At 41.5% G+C, this 20,780-nt stretch overlaps 1 long non-coding RNA gene across 1 annotated transcript in view; it reads right to left on the bottom strand.

The window, feature by feature from the left end:
- Nucleotides 1–3,272: 3,272 nt before the first annotated feature.
- The window catches only part of LOC126489469 (uncharacterized), a 47,865-nt gene continuing 30,357 nt past the window's right edge, over nucleotides 3,273–20,780 (bottom strand). The window contains exons 3-5 of the long non-coding RNA XR_007588928.1: nucleotides 5,396–5,501; nucleotides 4,917–4,964; nucleotides 3,273–3,388 (exon numbers count right to left, since the gene is read on the bottom strand). This is a non-coding gene — a long non-coding RNA (uncharacterized lncRNA). The remainder of the gene's footprint in view (nucleotides 3,389–4,916; nucleotides 4,965–5,395; nucleotides 5,502–20,780) is intronic.

Here is a 20,780-nt window from a genome sequence, read left to right as displayed (position 1 = left end):
TTTAAATGGATACAGTTTGTGTGTTGTTATTTCGGGCATAAGCTAGCCAAGCGGCCGGGGTGTTGGGGACGCAGCCCCGCCGCTCCTATTTCAACACATGTCCCCAACTCAATTCTTTTTCCTGTTTTTTTTCATTCCCTGCTTTTTCCCACTGTCCAGACGTAGACAGCACACTCTTACCCTCCTACATGTAACGCATGTCTTTACATATTATGTGGCACCAGAACATTCCATGGACATATCCACTACTCACTTCTTTCTGGCTTCAGTGACTTTTTTTTTATTTTTTTTAAATATTTATTTATTTATTTATTATGTATACAATATTCTGTCTGTATGCCTGAAGGCCAGAAGAGGGCGCCAGACCTCTTTACAGATGGTTGTGAGCCACCATGTGGTTGCTGGGAATTGAACTCAGGACCTTTGGAAGAGCAGGCAATGCTCTTAACCACTGAGCCATCTCTCCAGCCCCTTCAGTGACTTTTTATCCTGGGATGGATGCTTCTTCTTAAGCTAGGAATGTCAGTGCTTTCATTTCCTCTATTTGCTCATCCAGCCAGTTACCAAGGCTCTTGTGCTGAGCAAGGTGCCCGACCACTAAGCTTCCAGGATGATTTCTATTTTTTTGAATTGTAAAATAAAACTCTACTATGTTTCCCAAACTGACCTTAAACTTGCTCTGGAGGCCAATCAGACATGGAATTTGTGATCTTTCTGCGTTGGTCCCCCATGTCTCTGGGATTGTAGGACTGTGCCTTCCAACCCTACTCAGGTCTTATATCATGGTCCCTCTGCTCACTTGGGCTCCCTTCTCCTGCTACATTTACTTCTACAGAGCTGTGCCCCATCCTACCCATACCTAGTGTTTTAAGGATCTTGAAAATCGTCTTTCCTGCCGACTTCCTGTTAGGGAAATGCAAAGAGGTTTCTATTCAAAAATATTACTTCTGTTGGTTTTCTCTTTGCTTTTAAAAATACTTAAAAGTCCACATTGACAACTGCAAATGTATATACATAAATATCCACGTACATATGTGTATCTATATTATGCACACACATATACACACAGCCCACACTTTCATCTGAAAATATCTGTACATAAATATCTACGTACATATGTGTATCTATATGTATACATATATTCCTCCCTTTCCTTCCTACTCACTCCTTATACTATAATAGTCAATCCTATGATGGAAATACAGAAATTTTTCTCACAAAAAAATCCTTCAAAGATCACAAAAAGTCACCCCTGTTCACACCTCATCTCAGATAGCCAAAGTTACAAATCGAGTTTTGAAAGAATATACCATTGCACTTACTCCTGACTAATTGCTGGCCTGCTGGGGGTGCAGGAGGTCACACACTTTTCCTTCCTGATTAAAAGGAAACCATCTGAATCCAGTGGCAGGAAGCACATGTTCTACTCTCGACTCCTTACAATCTTGTCATCATAGTACTGTAGGGAAAGCATCAACACCCGCCCTACCTTGTCTTCATTCTCTGCTTCACAAATCCCTGTGGTTGGAGTCCCCAGTCTCAGAAATTTGATTTTTTTTCAGTTATTGCTATACTGCATCTCGTTTATTATATTATTAGAGAGAATTTATCAGTCTGGCTCTGAAAAAGAACTGTGATGGAGCTCTTTCTTTTGAAAATATTCTTCTTTTCGCCTCCGTGTGTTTCATTTTTAGATCTCGCTAAATAATGCCCTAGGCAAGCACTGAAACTCCTCAAACCCGGACGTCACACATGCAAAATAAAAAACAGTGGTAACTACTAGGAGATCAGATAATGACAAGTGGAAATACGTGTAATGACTGTCACATGGTGAGATACAACCCATGGTCGTTACCGTCATGTCGTTAGCATCCATCTTTGCTTCTCAAACAATTCCTAGTAGGTCGAACTGAAAATATTTTTCCATAATACCCAGGTTGGTTGTGGCTGTAGGAGGCAGTGCCGTTGGCAACTGGAGTCTGCTTTTCTTTGCCTGCAAGTAAAACGATCTGCTTGCAGAGGATCCACTCCCAAAGTGGGGCTGCAGATGCTACCGTCGAACTTGGCTTTTGCGAGTGGATCTGTGCCTCTGCTACATTCCCAACCAAGTACAATAAATTTGGAGTTTCTGTCAAACTTTTATTTCCCTCACCTACTCGGGACAAATGAGGGCTGACAGTGTTCAGTGCAAAATATTCAAACACTTGTAGGCTGCTTTGTACACTTTGCGGATTGTGTTTACTCAGCTTCCTGTCACGCTAGCAAAGCCACTGAGATAAATTACAAAGGAAAGAAGAGCTCCTTTAGCTGGAAAGTTCTGCAGATTCTAGCCCGTCATTGGCAGTTCCCGTTTGCTTTGGGTGAGTCGGCACACATTGACAGGAATCTATGACAGAGCACTGTCACTTGGAGTAGAGTAGGAAAGTGAGAGAGGAATGCACTGTGGTAGGCCTGAGAATCCTCTCTGAGCATGTCCCCGATGATCTAAGAATCTCCTGCCAGGCCTCACATCTCAGGGTTCTGCCACCGCCCAGTGGTGTCATCCTAGTAATGAGGCCTTGAATGTGGAGCCATTGAGAGACAATCAAATATCCAAAAGACAAAAGGGCTATACAAGGAACTTTTTGAAATCAAAGAGAAAAGGACAGAATATCCGATTTTTTATTAATTTTTTATTTATTTTACATATCAAACACAGTTTTTCCTCCCTCCTCTCCTCCCATTCCTTCTCCCCCACCTCCTTCTTATCCCCGCTACCATCCACTCCTCAGAAAGGGTCAGGCCGCCAATGGGAGTCAACAAAGCACGGCATATTAAGTTGAGGCAGGACCAAGCTCCTTCTCCCTGCAACAAGACTGAGTGAGGCATCCCACCAGAGGCAATAAATTCCAAAAAGCCAGCTCATGCACTGGGGACAGACCCTGGTCCCACTGCTAGGGACCCCACAAACAGACCAAGCCACCCAAGTGACCAAATTTTTTTTAATTAATTAATTTATTTTTTATTGAAAATTTCCACCTCCTCCCCTCTTCCCAATTCCCTCCCCTCCTCCCCCTCCCCTTTCCCCTCCCTCTCCGGTCCAAGGAGCAGTCAGGGTTCCCTACCCTATGGGAAGTCCAAGATCCTCCCTGCTCCCCCCAGGTCCAGGAAGGTGAGCATCCAAACAGACTAGGCTCCCACAAAGCCCATCCATGCAGTAGAATCTAAACCCAGTTTTTTTGTCTTTGGCTTCTCTTTCAGTCTTCTTTTTCTTTCACTTTCAGAGATTCTTTTTTGATCATATGCTCCATCAGTTCCAGTCCAACTGGCCTTGGTGATCTCCCATTAGATCAGTCCCACCCATTTTAGGGTTGGCAAGAGACCAATTTTTTTTATACATAACTGAGACCTACATGTGAAATAAGAAGATATCATTTTATACCTATGGAATCGAAAGGCATCGTGAGAAAACAGGAAGAGACAAGGTGTTTGTGAGGATATGCTCACAAAGTCAGGATGGCAACATAATTTGGTAATTGAGTAAAAGAGCCTGAAAATTCTCAATCAAATCAGGGGTACATTTAAATACACTCTGTGCCCTATAGTCAGACTCCTGGGTAATATCTCAGGAAAATTACCCACAGGTACCCAGAGAAAATCCTGCGGGAGGATGGTGGGTTAGACAGGAAATGCACCCCCCACAGGCTTTGTGCTGCTGTGCTCTGGGAAGGTGGTGCCACCTTTAGGAGGTAGATCCTACTGGGAAGAAGGGACTTCACTGGGAGAATGTCCTTGGATGCCATATTGGGACCTGACCCCTCTCTCGTTTACTACCCAGATACCTTATGCTGAACATATTTACTGACTCTGACCACCTTGGCGCGACACTCTCTGTCTTGCCATAGGAACAACGTCATGCGGCCACGTGACCACAGACTGAAAGCTCTGCAACCGTGAACCCAAATAAATCTTTCTTCCTTTGAGGTTGCTTTTCTCGGCTATTTGTCACAGTAACTGAAGGCCAGTGGGAAGAAGAACTCCTTGAAGTGTCACTTACCACAGGAGGGAACTGCAAACAGTTTAGCTGAGAAAACAATGGCGGTTGCTGAGAAACTCGGTGGAGAGGCCCTAGGTGCTTCTCAAAACCCACTCCCTTAGGCAAAGGAGTGTGAAAATAACGCATCTATTTGCTTACTATAACTGCAGATAATTTTTAAAATCTACAAAAGGAAAGGAAAAAAAATACCACTTGTAACCCTACCATCTAGAAGCAAGTGACATTTGGATGTATCCACCTCCAGGAAGTCTTTCTTTGCTGTTTTAAAAATATAGTGCATCCTTAATATAAATGCGGGCTTAATTCAAATCATATGTCTTTTATACTCTGGAATCTGCTTCTGTCATATACAAAATATATTGGGAAAAGACTTTTCTCCTCCATCCGTCAAGGACCAAACAGGAAACAGATGGTACACTCAAAATAGGATGAGTCCAGAGGGGTTTATTCGGAACGGACTATTTACTAAAGTATGTGTGGGACATAAAGTGACCTGCATCCCGCTTTGTCTGAGATCATCCTAAGCCATATCTACTGCCTCGATATCATATTCAGTGTGATAGTTCCAGTATCTCCATTTTAAATAAAGATTTACGTGAATTCATGCATTACAATCAGTGGCATTGGTTTGGGAAATTACACTCCTAGCAGCTGCCATGGGATCATTTCAAAGTGTATGGTTTGAAGATGGTTGTGCCTTAAGCCCATGGGAAAGTAAAAGCAAACTTAGGGAGTGAGGGTTGACTGTGGTTCATAGTTTGAAAGCACAGCCCATCATGGTGGGGAGGGCATGGCAACAAGAGCATGCATGAGACAGCCGGTGACATTGTGCCCACAGTCAGGAAGCAGAGATAGGTGGACGACGACGCGCTTTGCTTACTGTCTTAGTCAGGGTTGGCTGTGATGAGACACCATGACCAAAAGCAACCTGGGGAGGAAAGGGTTTATTTCACTCACAGTTCCATCTACCGATTCATCATCAAAAGCAGTGAGGGCAGGAACTCAGGCAGGGCAGGAACCTGAAGGCAGGAGCTGATGCAGAGGCCATGGAGGAGTGCTGCCTCCTGGCTTGTTCCTCGTGACTTGCTCAGCCTGCTTTCATAGAGAAGCCAGGTGGCCCAACTCAGAATGGCCTGGGTTCTCCCCAATCAATCAAGAAATTAAGAAAATGCCATGCAGGCTTGCCCACAGTCAGATGGTAATGGAGACATTTCCTCAGCTGAGGTTCCCTCCTCTCAGGTGACTCTAACTTGTGTCAAGCTGATGTAAAACCAGCCAGCACACTCACTTTCTCTCTTACTTAACCTAGGACCCCAGCCTCCAGAATGGTACCTCCACATTTCGGATGGGTCTTCTCACCTCAGTTAATCCAGTCTCCAACTCCCTCACAGACAGTTCCAGAGATTGTCTCCTAGGTGACTTCGGATGCTGTCAAGTTAGCAATCAGCGTTAACTCATTAAGACCCTTTGTAAATTGAAAAGATGTAAGTTAACAATTCATTTAACGCACTCAACCCACCAAATAGCACAGCTCATTCGCACATTGGAGAGCACCCTCTGTTTGCCCACACAGTTGCAGAAACCCCTGAGCACCTGTAATTACTTTCTGCTAAGTTTCAGGAGACAGTATTATAGTATATAGCACTAGCCCAGGAAAACATCCAACTCCAAAACCTGAAATATCATTTCTACTAAATTCCCTTTAGTTTAACCATGTTAAAAAATGAAACAAAAACAAACATCAAAACCTTAGAAGTGAAGTCATCATTAAGTTCGAGACCATCTCTTTTTGGTTCCATTGTTGCTGATAACCACTTGTGTCTATAGCCAGTGGGCAGTGGGATATGCCAAAGCTAAGAACTACTCATAGCTATCAGGATAAAAGCAATGCCTTGGAGGATGGGGAATTATGGGTTAGATATACATGAGATGCGCATTGAAGCCATACAGCAAAACATGCCACAGTGGCATTTTGTCACTTGCTCTTCTGCTTTGTAAAATAAGCTGCAATTCATTCTTGTTATTGTTCTTTTGTAAAAATTGATTTTCTAATAAATTCTTCCAATAGTCCATTAGCAATGAATTCTTAAAACGAAAAGAAAAAGAAACGTAAGCGCACGTTTAATGAAAATTTACTGACTTTTCATTTCTCTAGAAACCTGATGAATAAGTAATTGGTACAAAATTTTTGCCAGTGTTTACTATCCAGCACAGGGAATAAAATGTAAAGAAATAGGCATATGCTGGGAAGAAAGCAGCAGCGTTCATTTCATTAGAGAGCGATTGTGAAAGACCAGGACCCCTAACAATAATTTTACATACGCAGATCTCCATATCAATGAACTTTGACCTTTCAGTTGTATTAAATGAGTTTCTGAATGAAAGCAGTTAAAAACACAAAAGGATGCCAGCCAGCTTGTTGGTTCAACAGTTAAAGAAGACACACGACAAGCAAATAAAGCCAGTTTTAGATCCATGTTTTCAGGGGACGGAAATACAAAACTGGCTATGTGTATTTCAGAACCAAGCCTCGATTTTAAATTCAGTTCATGGAAACAGACAAAAGTGATTTTTTAAAGCTGATTTTTATTGAGTTCTACATTTTTCTCTGCTCCCCTCCCTGTCTTTCCTCTCCCCACTTCAACCTTCCCTCAAGGTCCCCATGCTCCCAGTTTACTCAGAAGATCTAAGACAAAAGTTTTTAACATGGTATAAATCAGGAAAACTATAGACTCAGTTGAAAATTTTAATATTGAAGAAAAATTATTTATTCAGGCAGTAGTGACATGAACGTAAATTTTGGTAAAGAATAAAAACATGGCTCTTAAAAGCAATATTCTCACTAAATGATAAAAATCAATGAACAATAATGTGCTTCTAACTGGGTGGAGTACAGACTTAAGTCCTTATTCATCCAAGAACTCAACATTTCAAGTAGAGACTATAGTTGTCAAAACTTATGAGCATTTCTGTTTATTCATATCAACATCTATAAAATTTTGTGTTAGAGGTGATGCTAGGTTTTAAATTAAATAAAATATTTTTATTAAAATGCTTTCACATAGCAGTGAGTATGCTCTCTCTTGTTTTGTGATATCAATTATAGAAATTTTGAAACAATTAAAAGCAGGCTGGATGGTTCAGTGGGTAAACGTGCTTGCCCCCAAGCCTGATGACCTGTGTTCAATGCACCCGGACACCCACATAGTGGACGTGAGAACTAACTTCTACAAATTGTCGTCTAACCTACACATGTTCTCTGTGGCATGTATAACATGTACATACATACAAGCCCATGTGCACACGTATACAAACACAAATTTAAAATTAAATTAAATTAAAAAAGAAATGAAAAACTACATTAGAGGTGTCCTAAAAGTATAGGAAATGTTTTACAAATAAGCTTTCCAAATTTTAATCATACACCCTTTAAAATAACTTGAGCTCTTTAATATTCAGTGAATAGCATTCTCTCAAATCTTCAACTTTTGAATCTTTCCATCAATTTTAATGTTGTAATCAAAGCTTGAAAAAAAAAGCCAGGGGGAACAACAAACTAGATAATGGATGCTAAAAGTGTTAATTTTTAATTCTGAAAAATCCGTATTTAGGTTTTAAATCTCTTTGTTTTATTTCACTATTTTATGTTTCTGGGTGTTTTGCCTGATGAGTGTCTGTGTTCTGCATGCCTTTCTGGTACCCTTGGGGACCAGAAGAGAGAGAGTCAGATCCCCTGTAACTGAAGTTATAGGCAGTTTGAGACACCTTGTGGGTGCTAGGAATTGAACCCATCTTTCCAGACTGAGGTTGCTGTGTCTTAACTCATAGAAAGAAGTTTCACATGGAGTTTTAATTTTCCATTAACTAAATGAACAATCTACATCGAGATGGAACAGCAGAGGGCTGTCATTTCATGGGAACTAAATTTGTCTAAGCATTCACATGAATACTTCAACACAATTCTTGACGTGTTTTCCTTATAAAAATCTTTCTTGCTATACCTGCCTGTGGGCATAAGGATAAGATTTGGAATGTAGTGAGGGATTATGCTGGTCTAGCAAAGTGATGCTGACAGGTTCTTTTCTACGGTCCATGATGTCATTAGTCTCAGGAAGCCCCCTAGGTTTCCAGGACTATGATTTTCCTCCTATTCAGCAGGCCTTAAATTCAATTAGCCAGCTGTTGGTTGCCACCAACATATGAGTGGCACTTATTGAAACCTCACAAATGCCTTATCATGCCAGTCATTGTCATTGTTATTGCAGGTGTACAGGACTGTTCAATTGCTTACCTCCCTTCACAGTTAACAAGGCTTTTTCTGGAGCCATGGGAGCTAGACGGCAGGAAAAGAGGCTTTCAGGTTAGATCAGCCGAACCAGCTGCTTTTTGTGCCCTAGGTGTGCGGTGTCTTCATCAATAGGAACATACCCTCAACCTCTGAGAGGCAATGAAGGACTAAAGTGATCATTTATATTATAGGAGTAACTTGGACTACCCTGACCAATCATTCAAAATTTTTGTTAGCTTATGATCCTTTTGGGGAGTATTATCAGCCAAGTGTTTTTACCTTCTTTAAGATACCCATGGGTGTGGGGTAGATATAATTTTAGCTAAATATAAAATCGTATGATTCCTTGAGACTTTATCAGACAACTTTGATGTGATTTGTCTCTTGTCCCCTGCCTATCTCATCTTCTCCTACTGTATCGACCCTCCACCCTCCTACCCAGTTGGAAGCCACTCTCCATTTTGTATCACCTGTATCCTGTCCCAACTCAACCTATTTTTCTTTTATATTATCCTGGTTTCTGTGGTTACTCCATGGTGTATCCTCACCTCTGAGGATTTGGAGCCAGGAACAGGAGATGGGACAGTGCATATGGTGTTTGTCTTTCTGGACCTGGGTTACTTTGTTCAATATAATTTATTTTAACTTCATCCAACTACCTGCAAATTTCATGATTTCATTTTTCTTTACATCTTATTAGCCACCCACTGTCTGTCTATGTATACATTTTCACTATTCACTTGTCAGTTGAAGGCATTTAGGTTGTTTCCATTTCCTGGTTATTCTGACTAAGGAATCAATAAGTAATTATGACCGAGCAAGTATCTCTGCAGTGGAATCTCAAGTCCTTTGGGCATATGCCAAGAGGTGGTGTAGCTGAGTTCCAGGAAAGATTGACTTTGAATACATTTTTGAGGATTCGCCATACTAATTTCCAGTGTGCTTTCCCAGCAACAGTGAAGCTCCTCTTCCTCTGCAATCTAGCCAATATACAATCAGTTATTTTGTTGATCCCTTAGCCATCCTGACTGGGGCCGGACGGTATCTCACTGTTCTTTTACTTTTAATTTCCCTAGTTGCTAGAGATGGTGAACTCTTACTGAGCGCTTTATTAGCCATTTTTATTTTTTCTATTGAGAACTCTCTACTTAGATGCCTAGTTCCTTTTTCTTTAATTGGGTTGTTCCCTTGACTCTTTGTTTTTTGAATTCTTTGTATGTTTGGGATATTAGTCGTCTATCAGATGTAAGTTAGCAAAGATGGTTTTCATCTCCACTCACTTGATCGTCTCTTTAGCCACACAGAAGCTTCCTAGTTTCCCAGTGTCCCTGCTGCCAATTGTTGGCCTTGATGCCATGGCAAATGGAGGTCTGCTCAGAAAGTCCTTCCTACACCTATACCTTTGAAGATGCTGTTTGTGTTTTCAACCCTAGTCAAGGACTAGAGGCAACTAATGACTTCTGGGAGAAGACATAGTCTTTTCGAGAGATGAGCACCCTTCCTGGTTGCCCAGTGCAAAGTGGTCAGCGCTAAAACCATAAACACACAAACAAAAAAAACTCAGAAATTGTATTTACACACATATATCCATAACAATATACATATACACACATATAGAAATGTATGCAACAAAAATAAAGAAAATGGCTATCAACTTGAGAGTGGAGGGACCAGAGGGACCCAAGAGGTGCATGAAGGAGGGTATCTGGAATAAAATGTAGGGGAAAAAAGGGGTGTGATTCTGTTTCAATTTAAAAATAAATTCTAGAAAAAAATGTTTCTTGAAAATAGGGAATCCAACTAAAAATTTAAAAAGATAACTAACAACATAAAATTTGGGGCTGAAATTTTATATACTATAAGACAATAACAATTTGAAATATACATTCAGGCACTCCAGAAAGTATTTTCATAACTAGTAAAAACATGATGCACATAAGACAATCAGTTGGAGGTGTCAGCATCAAATATATTAAACATAAAATGCAAATTTGAAGAAAATTAAAGAAACGTCATTTTAAAATTAAAATTCTTAGACAATCTTGTAAAATATTCTTCATTAAACTAGTGACACAATGATAAATAAAGGCACATGGTTATATATCAAGAATAATTATTATTATGAATGTGTATCTTCTTATTAATATATATTAATTATACATAATAGTGTACTTCATTATGGCATTTTCATACATATATAATGCATTTTGATCATGTCTACCCTTTGTTTTCATGTTTTGTGATTCAGTAAGTGAGTTTAATTTGGACTGCTTACAGGAACATAAATTATTTATAGGACATAGCCAACTTAGCAGTTACATAACTGTATAAAATAAAATCTCTCTCTCTCTCTCTCTCTCTCTCACACACACACACACACACACACACAGACCTCTTCTCTTTCCCCTCCCCAACAACCTCTGGTGCTGTCTATCATCCTAAAGGAAGGGTAGGGCCTCATGAGCCCCTCCCCATCCATCCACAAGGGAATGCTGATGGGTTTAAGTTGTGCAGACCACGGACAGAGAATCACAAGGACGTTGAGTGAGTGGATGCAGTAGTCCTGTCGTGTCTAGAACACAGAGTTCCGTGGACTCCACCCTTTCCTCTGGCTTACATTCTTTTTGCACCCCTTTTTTTGTAATGCTCACTCAGCCTTAGAACGGGCAGCGCAGATGCCTAATTTATGAGGATTCACCAGTCGTTAGGAGTGTCTGAGTAACTGCCACACACAACACAAAAAAATCTCTGACCAAAGTCAATAGCACCAGTCTGAGGACCTAACCATTAATATAAAGAAGGAAATTTGACTGGCAACAAAAAAGTTTAACTTTTTAAAACTAACAATCAATTCTTTTTTCTCAAGTAAGCTCTTGCTATATACTCCCTGCTGGCCTAGAATTCACTATATGCCAGGTTGGACTTTAACTTGTGGCAATCCTCCAGTTTCAGTTATAAGGAAAGAACACCAAGCCTGAATAAATAATCCATCTCGTAATTTCAATTCAAAGAATATGCGTATGTTGTTTGAGTTCTTGAGAAAGAACTTTACAATTGAAACTAGTCTTGACTGAGACTATCTTATATGCTCCCAACATGATAAAATCTATTTTCTCAAAAAAATGAATTAAAATAATTTTTTATGACAGTCTTTTACCTCTGAAAGGTAACGAAAATGTTCTAGTTACTTTAGGCCAGCGGTTCTTCATACCTAAAGCTGTGGCCCTTTAATATAGTTCCTCATGTTGTGGTGACCCCCAACCATAAAATTATTGCCTTGCTATTTCATAACTGTAATTGATAACTAAAAATAACTGTCATGAATCATAATGTAAATATCTGATATGCAACCCCAAGGGGTTAAGAACCACTACTTTAGGCAAAAGGAACACAAGTAAAAGTGTAAGGAGGGGGGAGGGGTGCTACTCCTAAGCCAATGGGAATGAAGGGAGAATAACCCTGGAGACTGAGGCTTCTTAGGAAGACGTTTGGGTTGGAGGACATTAGCTTGCAGTTGTCTCATGACAGAGGAACCAGGAGACACAGTTTCTTTCTCTTTTTTTTCCACCTTAGATGCTCTGCTGAGGCTAACTGAACCCAAATGAAAGTAGCGAGCGGGAACTCACTGATCACTACCTGCCCACGTAGGTGAGGGAAGGTAGAAGAATCTTGAGGCGTAGACAGGAGGCATCTGGCAACTTGTCTCACTCCAGGACTGATTTTATGTTGGCCTCATGCTTTTAACTATGAATCTTTGGTTCAAGTTCAATATTACATAGAGACCAAATATTTAAGGCAAAGGTATCCTCTAGCATGGGAGACCTAGAACCCAAATTCTTACTTCATTGAATGCCTACAGACCACGCTCCTCTGTCTCTATATTACAGTGATCTATGCATTGTGATTCTTAAAAACCAAAGTTAAACCATTGAACATAAATACCAAGATTTCTCTCATCATAAGCAGCATTACACAAAACAACCTCATAATTAAATTTTGGCATAAAACATTACTTTCATCAAAATGCTCCTATGACTAGAAGGGCCAGTTTGGGGCTGGAGGAGGTCATCCTTGTTTCTTTATTTCTTCCATCATCCTTCCAAGACACTGTCCATTCAAACGCTGCTACTTGCAATGCTTGAAAAGGCCCATTTCTTTGATATTCTTCCCAACACTTGGTATTTGCTTTTTAACAAGAGCGCGTGCGCGCATGTGTGTGTGTGTGTGTGTGTGTGTGTGTGTGTGTTAGATATAAAAATAATGCCTGGGACTGGGGAGATAGCATGGTTGGTACAGTGTTTGCCATACTAGCATAGGGATCTGAATTCAATCTCCAGAACACACATCAAAATAAACAGGTAATAGATAAATGACTCATAGAAGATAGATAGACTATAGAGAGATAGATTGATAGATGATAGATTGATAAAGGATTGCTGATTGATAGATGATAGGCAAATGATTAATCAGTAAATGATAGATTAATAGATGTATAGATAGATGATAGATGGATGGATAGATACATACATACATACATACATACATACATACATACTTACATACATAGACAGACATAGCTAGATAGACATATGGGTAGATGATCGATTGATAGATGATAGATAGATAGATAGATAGATAGATAGATAGATAGATAGATAGATATAGTCGTACATGGTAACACACATCTATAATTCTAGTGCTGAGGAGACAGACACACAGATTCTTGGGGCTCATTGACCAGGTAGCCTAGCTTAATAATGGAACTCCAGGCCTATGAAAGACCCTGTCTCAAAAAACAAGGTGGATGCTCATGAGAAACAACACTGGAACTCATCCTCTGACCTCCACACATGTGCATACATACTTGTACATGCATCCACACAGCTGAACGCACACACACATGTATGTGGATTTTTAAAAATACTCTTATTAATTCAACCTGAATTTTTTTTTACTTCTCAGACATTTTTGATGTATATATATATATATATACACACACATATTATTATGTGTATTATTGGTCATTTGAATTTCCTTATTGGTTTTGTCTGCTTTCTTCATTGTTAGTTGCAAAAGCTCTTTATATTAATAATATAGATAATAAATATCCTGTGTGCCTTTAGTATATTTTAAGACATAGAAACCTTTGATGTTTGTGGAAATAGATCTGTCAATATTTTCTTTGAAGATTTCTTATTTCTTCCCTTGATGTCTTATATAAAAAGTCCTTCGGCTCAAAATGGTCTATTTTTAGATGAGCTGCCTTGACCTTTGCCCTTTTCTAATAAGGATGATGAGATGAAGAAAGGCTCATAACGTTTCTGTGAGTTCAGAAACCAACAAGAGAAAACACAGAAATTTCAAATGGCTGGATGGGGCAAGCAAGGAGAACTCTACTCTCAGAATCAAAAGCTGGATGTAACTGTGACCTGAAAAATAAAATATCTTTTCCTATGGTCAAGTCTGATTTGGTTTCAAGCAGCCCTAAAGCACAGTCAGAGAAGGTTTCCAAGAGATGGAATTTGTCAAAGCCACAGTCTGAACCTGGACCCGAAAGCTTTCCTGCCTCCACCCCCACCCCAGAAGGGGCCACCGTCTCTCTCTCTCTCTCTCTCTCTCTCTCTCTCTCTCTCTCTCTCTCTCTCTCTCTCTCTCTCTCTCTCACACACACACACACACACACACAGGTATGTACAAGACTCAACAGTGTTAATATCCTGGTTAGGAAAGCTCTTGTTTCTGAGTGATTGAAAAGCAACTGTTTGTCCAAAAGGACTATTTAAAAAAAAAAGCGTAGGGCAGGAGGAAGGAAAGCCTACCCACCCCCAGGCCACATGCACCTGGCAAAGCCCCCCTCCCTAGGGGCCACTCCTTCCCTGGACAGCTGGTGTTTCCCACCCCCGCCCCAGGCCTGGCCCCCAGCCATAGACATGCTCCAAATGATGTCTATCCTAGATGGTTCTTTGCAGATGCTATTTTGATAAAACTCTAATCCTTTCCCTGCTCCTCTGCCATTAACCCTCAACCCCCTGCCTTTGTGTTGGTGAGCCTGCGTGTTTGGTGAAAGGAGACAGGGTAACTTCAGAACCAGCAAACACAGTCTCCAGTTTCATGGGCTGGAACAAAGCAGGGAGATGACTGTCTGATCTCAGCTATTGGAGACAGACAGGCTGCGGAGAGAGGCCACCCTAGCTGGCCTTCCACTGTCTGGAAATCCAACACAGGAGAGGTTGTGTGGAATACTATGAACCGTACTGACCCGTTTCTTCTAGGTATAAATACAGATTTCATTTTCCATCTCCTCCACTCCTCTACCCCCAACAGAGTAGCCAGATCAAAGCCTTCATCGGTTGTACTGTTGGTAATAATAAAAATAATGCATGGGGCATGCTAGGTAGAAAAATAAAAGATAGATAGATAGATAGATAGATAGATAGATAGATAGATAGATAGATGATTGATAGATGATAGATAGAGAGAGAGAGATAGATGATAGATTAGCTAGATAGATGATAGATAGATAGATAGATAGATAGATAGATAGATAGATAGATAGATAGATAGAAGACAGATTTGTTGCTTATCGAAAATTCAAATTTAACTCAAACTATATGGAATGGGAACAGACTTTTTGCATTTCAGCTAAATCTGGCAGCCCTGCAGCCCCTTCCACTAAAGGCATGCTCTTTCAACTCCATTCTCTTCTAAAGAGGTCTTCACAAGGCCTGGGGCCCAGCTCAGTGGTCCAGCACCTGCCTAGCACGCAGGAAGCCCTGAGTCTAACCCATTCTCAGCACTGAAACTGCAGTATAAAATTCTCTATAACAGTATCAGTCACAATAGTTCACATATACTATGCACTCACCTGGGAATTATACTATTACACGGATGTTTACATTTCTTAATACATATAAATTTTAATTGTACCTGCAGGTGTAGCTCAGAGGTTGAGCAGACATGCAGGCCCTCGGTTTGGTCCCCAGGTACTAAAGCAGGAACAAACGTATGTGAATTTTCTTAATGCACTGTACACACGACCCTATAAAATATGAGCTCTTTATCCTAGTTTTACTTATTGCAACAATAACGGTAACAATGAGACTGAAACTGTTGATGCACACACAGCTTCCGAGTGATGGCCTCCCGCCTCCGTGAAGCCCACGTTCTTGCCTTCTCCAGCACTCTAACCTCCTTGGTGAGCCCAACACCACTCCCTGCCTTCAGCCCACTAAATCCTGCTGGCTATTCCGGGCTCTTCTCTGCCCATCAGGGTGAGTTCCTCAGATTCCCATCCGCCAAGAAAGGACACTGTCAAAGCTGGCAGCAGCTGCTGACAAGGCAACTCTTGAAGCCTCCGCTAGTCCACCCCCGTGCAAATTCCACCCATTATTCCACTCTTGGAGCTTTTAAAAGCCCAGGTGTAGGAGCTTTGTCTGGGGGGAATTTGAAAGATAAATAAAGCCAAATCCCCTTGACATGGCTCTCAGTTCTAGCTTTGGGGAGCTCACACTTCTAGGATCCAGCTGCCCATGTAAGGAGACAAGGGTTAGGCCTTAATCCTGACTCCAAGACTAGGGAAAGGTTGGAGTGGGTGGCAGGGTTGCTCCCACTTCTACATAAAGGCGACGACTAAAATAAAGCCAGAAACACATGATGGGGGAGAGTCTTCTGTTTTGTGTTAATTTCATTGGTTAATTAATAAAGAAACTGCTTGGCCCTCTGATAGGGTAGAATTTAGATAGGCGGAGTAAACAGAGCAGGATGCTGGGAGAGAGAAGCCGAGTAAGGCAGTTGCCATGATTCTCCCACTCCAGCCAGACACAGGTTAAGATCTTCCCTGGTAAGCCACCTCGTGGGCTACACAGATTATTAGAAATGGGTTAGATCAATATGTAAGAGCTAGCCAATAAGAGGCTAGAGCTAATGGGCCAAGCAGTGTTTAAAAGAATATAGTTTCCGTGTAATTATTTTTGGTATAAAGCTAGCCATGCAGGCGGCCAGGTGCCAGGAACGTAGCCCGCCACTCCTATTACAACAAACACCTAGTGCGGTTAGCCTTACAGGGGCAAGCAGACAGACATAAACTAGACACTTCGTCAAGGACTCACTCTTACTTTCCATGGCCAGCTGGGCTGTATGAACCCAAGTGACATTGTTAGAAAACTCCCTAGAGCTTCACTCTTTCTATCTCCAAAATAGAAGGAATCCCGGCAAAGCAATATCAGTGTCCACGGGAGTGTCCATGAGAGCAGTGTGAAGTGTCACCATAGTGAGTGGCCTGTGGGAGTGGAACACCCGCAGTTGTCAGTGTTCACCAGCTAGAACTTTCTGATTGAGTTCCTTTGCAAATAAATAATCTATTCAAGATCATTTGCTCTTCAGTAAAAATAATAATGATTTTTATTTACCAACGAAGTGTCAACTAATTAAAAATAAATTTTCAATAGATGGATATTATCTGCTATGGGTGGGATTGTGTTGATGCTGTGGAAATGTTAGGGAGAAGCATCATTTATACCTCCTTGGTGATTCTTTATCAAATCATCAGAAGTCCCAGGGGAAGGTGAGTTAGAATCTACCCAAGTTTGCTCTGCAGTATTGAAGAGATGATGCAGAAAACCCTTTTTGATGAGCAATGGTTGATATGTAACCACAGCACAATTAAGTTCACAGCTGCAGTGATTACAGAAAACTAAAGAGTAGTTCTGCAAAAGGGCCACACCCTGATCACAGAAGCCATGACTGTGTCTCCATGCATTGTAAAGGGGAATGTGGGTAAGGGCTTCCAATGGGATGATTTCAGAGCCCAAGACCAGGAGATGACCAAGGATGATCCAGAAGAACCCATTGTCACCACAAAGGTCCTTATGGAATCAGAGAGTATTGTGATAGGAAGCACAGGGTCAGAGAGATGTAGGGGTGGAGTAACATCGGGATCTAGAGGGAGTGGGAGAGGGAGTGGAAGAGGGAGAGACAGAGACAGAGAAAGACAGAGAAAAGAGAAGAGAAGGGGGGACTTGAGCTTAATAAAGTCATAAACCAAGAAACACAAATATCTTCTAATAGCAAGGCAAGTGACAGGTTTCATTCTAGAGCATGTTGAAGAACAGAAAGAGCACTTTGAATACCTTTACTATAGAACATCTGAACCCCATAACTGTAAGAAAACAATTTCATGTTATTTTAAACCCTTAAATTGGTAGTGATTTATTAGGACAGCAAAGGCGATTAACAAACCCATAGTAAATGGAGAAAACAGAAACTTGCAGCCTTACTAGTTTTCTTAAATCAAGGCATCCAAACACAAGAATAAAAAGAGATGGGGGGAAAATGTGCTTTATAGTAACTGGCACAAACACTTCAAATTGTTGATTGGGTATTCATTTGTTTGTTGAAGCAGTGCCTCATATAGCTCTGGCTGGCTGCAAACTTCTCAACACTTGCAGAAAACCACCCTTCCTCAGCCTCCCAAGCACAGAGACAGATTGTTTTAAAGCATGTCACTAATACAATGAGATAAGCACCTGACCAACAGCTAGGTAAACACCAGGAAGACGCCATCACTTTCAAACAGCATAGTCAAGAATGTGGTTCCTGGAGGCTGAGCTTTCGCCGACCGACAGAGACACTGGGCAGTAGATCTCACTCACTGTGGAGTTTCTTGTGGAGGCTCAGAGGGAAGGCCAGTGTGCACCTGTGCCATGCTAGTCACCCTGGGTTCCCTGTGTCTATGCTAGTAGCAAATATGCATACTTCTTTCTATGAAGTCTTACTCTGCATAGGAAAGAAGAAAGATGTAAATTTGAAGCTGGGTTGATGGTCCATACAACAGTGCCTCAGAGGAACCTTTGGAGCAGGCCATAGAATGAGTCTCAATGCTTTGATAGCCTTTCTGGACACTTGTGCTTCCCCAAAGCTTGGTCCTGAGCACACAACCTTGAATTTTCATAGAGTCCACCATGTAAAGGCTTTCATTTGTACTTTAATAAATAAAGTTTGCCTGAAGATCAGAGAGTAAAGCAGCCACACTGGTCAGCCTTACAGACCAGGCAGTGGTAACACACACCTTTAATCCCAGTAGTCACACTCGTAGCTATAGAAACTGGGCAATGCATGCCCAGTGGTGCACTCCTTTAATCCCAGTCCTAGAGAGGAACATAAGACAGGAGGAGACAGCTCTCAGACACAGTCTCATTCTGAGATTCCTGAAGGCAGGATCGCCATATCAGACTGAGGTCGAGGTAAGAGCCAGTGTTCTGGAGGAAGAGGGAGAAGAGGCATTGATGGGGTACAGGAGAGGATGCTTTTGAAAAATGCCCTCCTCGGCCTTTGTTCCCTGGAGATCTTCCGTTTAGTCCAAACATTGCTTTGCTTCCAAGAAGCATAGGAAACTTGTGATTTCCAAAATGAAAGAGAAAATGAAGTGGCATCCCCACATGGCTCTCTTCTCTTTCCTTTCCTTACCACTGCCAGATAAAATCTCCTTCCAAACGCTCTCCAGCATGACCCAGGCTAAGGGTCACCATGAGCACCTGCTGTCCCTAAGCGCAGCAAACACCCTGTGTCTGTGAAGTCATTCATGGAGTCTCTGGGCCAGCTTTTCTCGCATCTAATGGCACAGCTTGTGACTGAGTCATTGTGTATCAGGTTCTGTTTATCTGTAGCTGGTAAATTATAATCGAACTTGATATGTAACTAGACTGTACCCACTCCCCTTGGTCTCAGCCAACTCCAATCAGCTATTCAAGAGAGATGCTAGCTGTAACCCACTGGGCAGTCTCTACACCCCGCTTCTTTTTCTGTATTAAGAGTCCTTTGCTCTGACTATGAACAACTTATGGTAGGAGGCATTCTGAACCACTTTTGGGCTGGCTTACTACGGGAGTCCAGGACCATAAACCAATTACAGTCTTGCAAAGAGAACATTCGTGGTGATCTTTCTCTTTAGCACATCCTGTTTCTAAAGAATCTTGAGAAACATTAGATTGAAATAAATTTGGTAAGCCAGCTATGCATGCTTCCCTCCACTAGCAGGAAAGAGGGAAGAAGCAGCTGCGGAAGACGGAAGGCATCAAGGGCATGTTCACAGACAGAAAGCCAATAAAGAAAGAGAAACTAGCTAAGATACTAGTCATGACACATGTATAGAGAAACGAGCTAAGATACTAGTCATGCCGCATGTATAGAGAAACTAGCCAAGATGCTAGTCCTGACACATGTATAGAGCGGGACAAGGGATAAACCCACTTAACCACTAGGACCTCATAGGCTCTGAGATATGAGCACATAGCATACAAAAGGCAAGGGTCAGCTCAAGACAATTGCTTACAGTTCCCTGGAAGCAATGGAACCCAGGTCCCTTCCTTTATTTCTCACAACAAGGAGGCCGCCTGCTCCCCCTCCCAGGAAGCTAAGGCAGAAGTGCCCAGACTGCACTGCCTGCATAGAATCCCTCAGAGAGTGCATCCTGTCTGTCTTTCACTAGTCAAGGGTGAGCGCCTTGGTTCAACCTTGCAGAGAAGAGGTTGACAAATTTTCTGGAAAACCAACATGTTCGGGAGAAGAGATCTATAGACACTGGCATTTAAGGGTCTTCCAATGAGAACTACCACTTGGAACCTAGTCACCCCCAAATAATAGGTTCTGAATAAGTAAAACCCAACAGCTCCAAAGCCCTTCTACCCAGTGCACACTCCAATCCATTTCCCTTACATGGCAGCCGACGTGAAAAGGGTGTGGACACGGACAGCTTAAATAATTCTATTAAAAACACCTGTGCCTCCCACTTGGCTTGGGAAATACAATGGCACCAATCACTTTGAACGCTTGCAAGTTCCTGCCTCATTGGGTTCTTACCCATATCAAAGTAACCACTATGGCCAATTTTGTTTTCATCTTCTTCGTTTTGTTTTCTTTCCATTGTAATTTGACCACACATGAATGTATCTGCAAACGATCCAGCTTTGTTTTGCTTCTTTTGAGGTTTACATAAACGGAGTCATGCTGTATTTCGTGTATGAGTTGCTGCATTTGCTCCACGTTATACATTTGAGGTCGCGCCACACTGACATGCGGATGCAAATGTATTCTCTCCAGTGGTGGATAGAGAGATGGTGTCTGACCATCCTGAGACGTGTTTATTCATTCTTTCGGGTGTGGACTTGGGCTTGTTCCTTTGGATTTGGTGGGTTCCATATGTATTTCCTACTCCCTGTGCAGCGTGGATTCTTTACTCTGTATACATAGAAGCTGTGGTATAAATTTTGCCCGTGGTCAACCGTGCAAAATAATATCAAAGAAATTCCCGTGGTGAGCTTTCTTCCTTTCTATCCTTTCATCTGTGTGAGAAATCCCAAGCCCCACATTCTTGCCTGCCCTTATTATTGGGTTGATTAATTTTTGATAGTCCTAGAATGGACGTGGCCCATGCTTTTGATTTTGATTTGCATTTCTCTA

The sequence above is a fragment of the Alexandromys fortis genome, unplaced genomic scaffold, assembly GCF_014885135.2.
Source record: "Alexandromys fortis isolate MF-2015 unplaced genomic scaffold, M_Fortis_MF-2015_v1.1 scaffold_220, whole genome shotgun sequence".
Classification (NCBI taxonomy): Eukaryota; Metazoa; Chordata; class Mammalia; order Rodentia; family Cricetidae; genus Alexandromys; species Alexandromys fortis.
The sequence above is the reverse complement of the archived record's forward strand: the minus strand, read 5'-3'. Positions and strand labels throughout refer to the sequence as shown.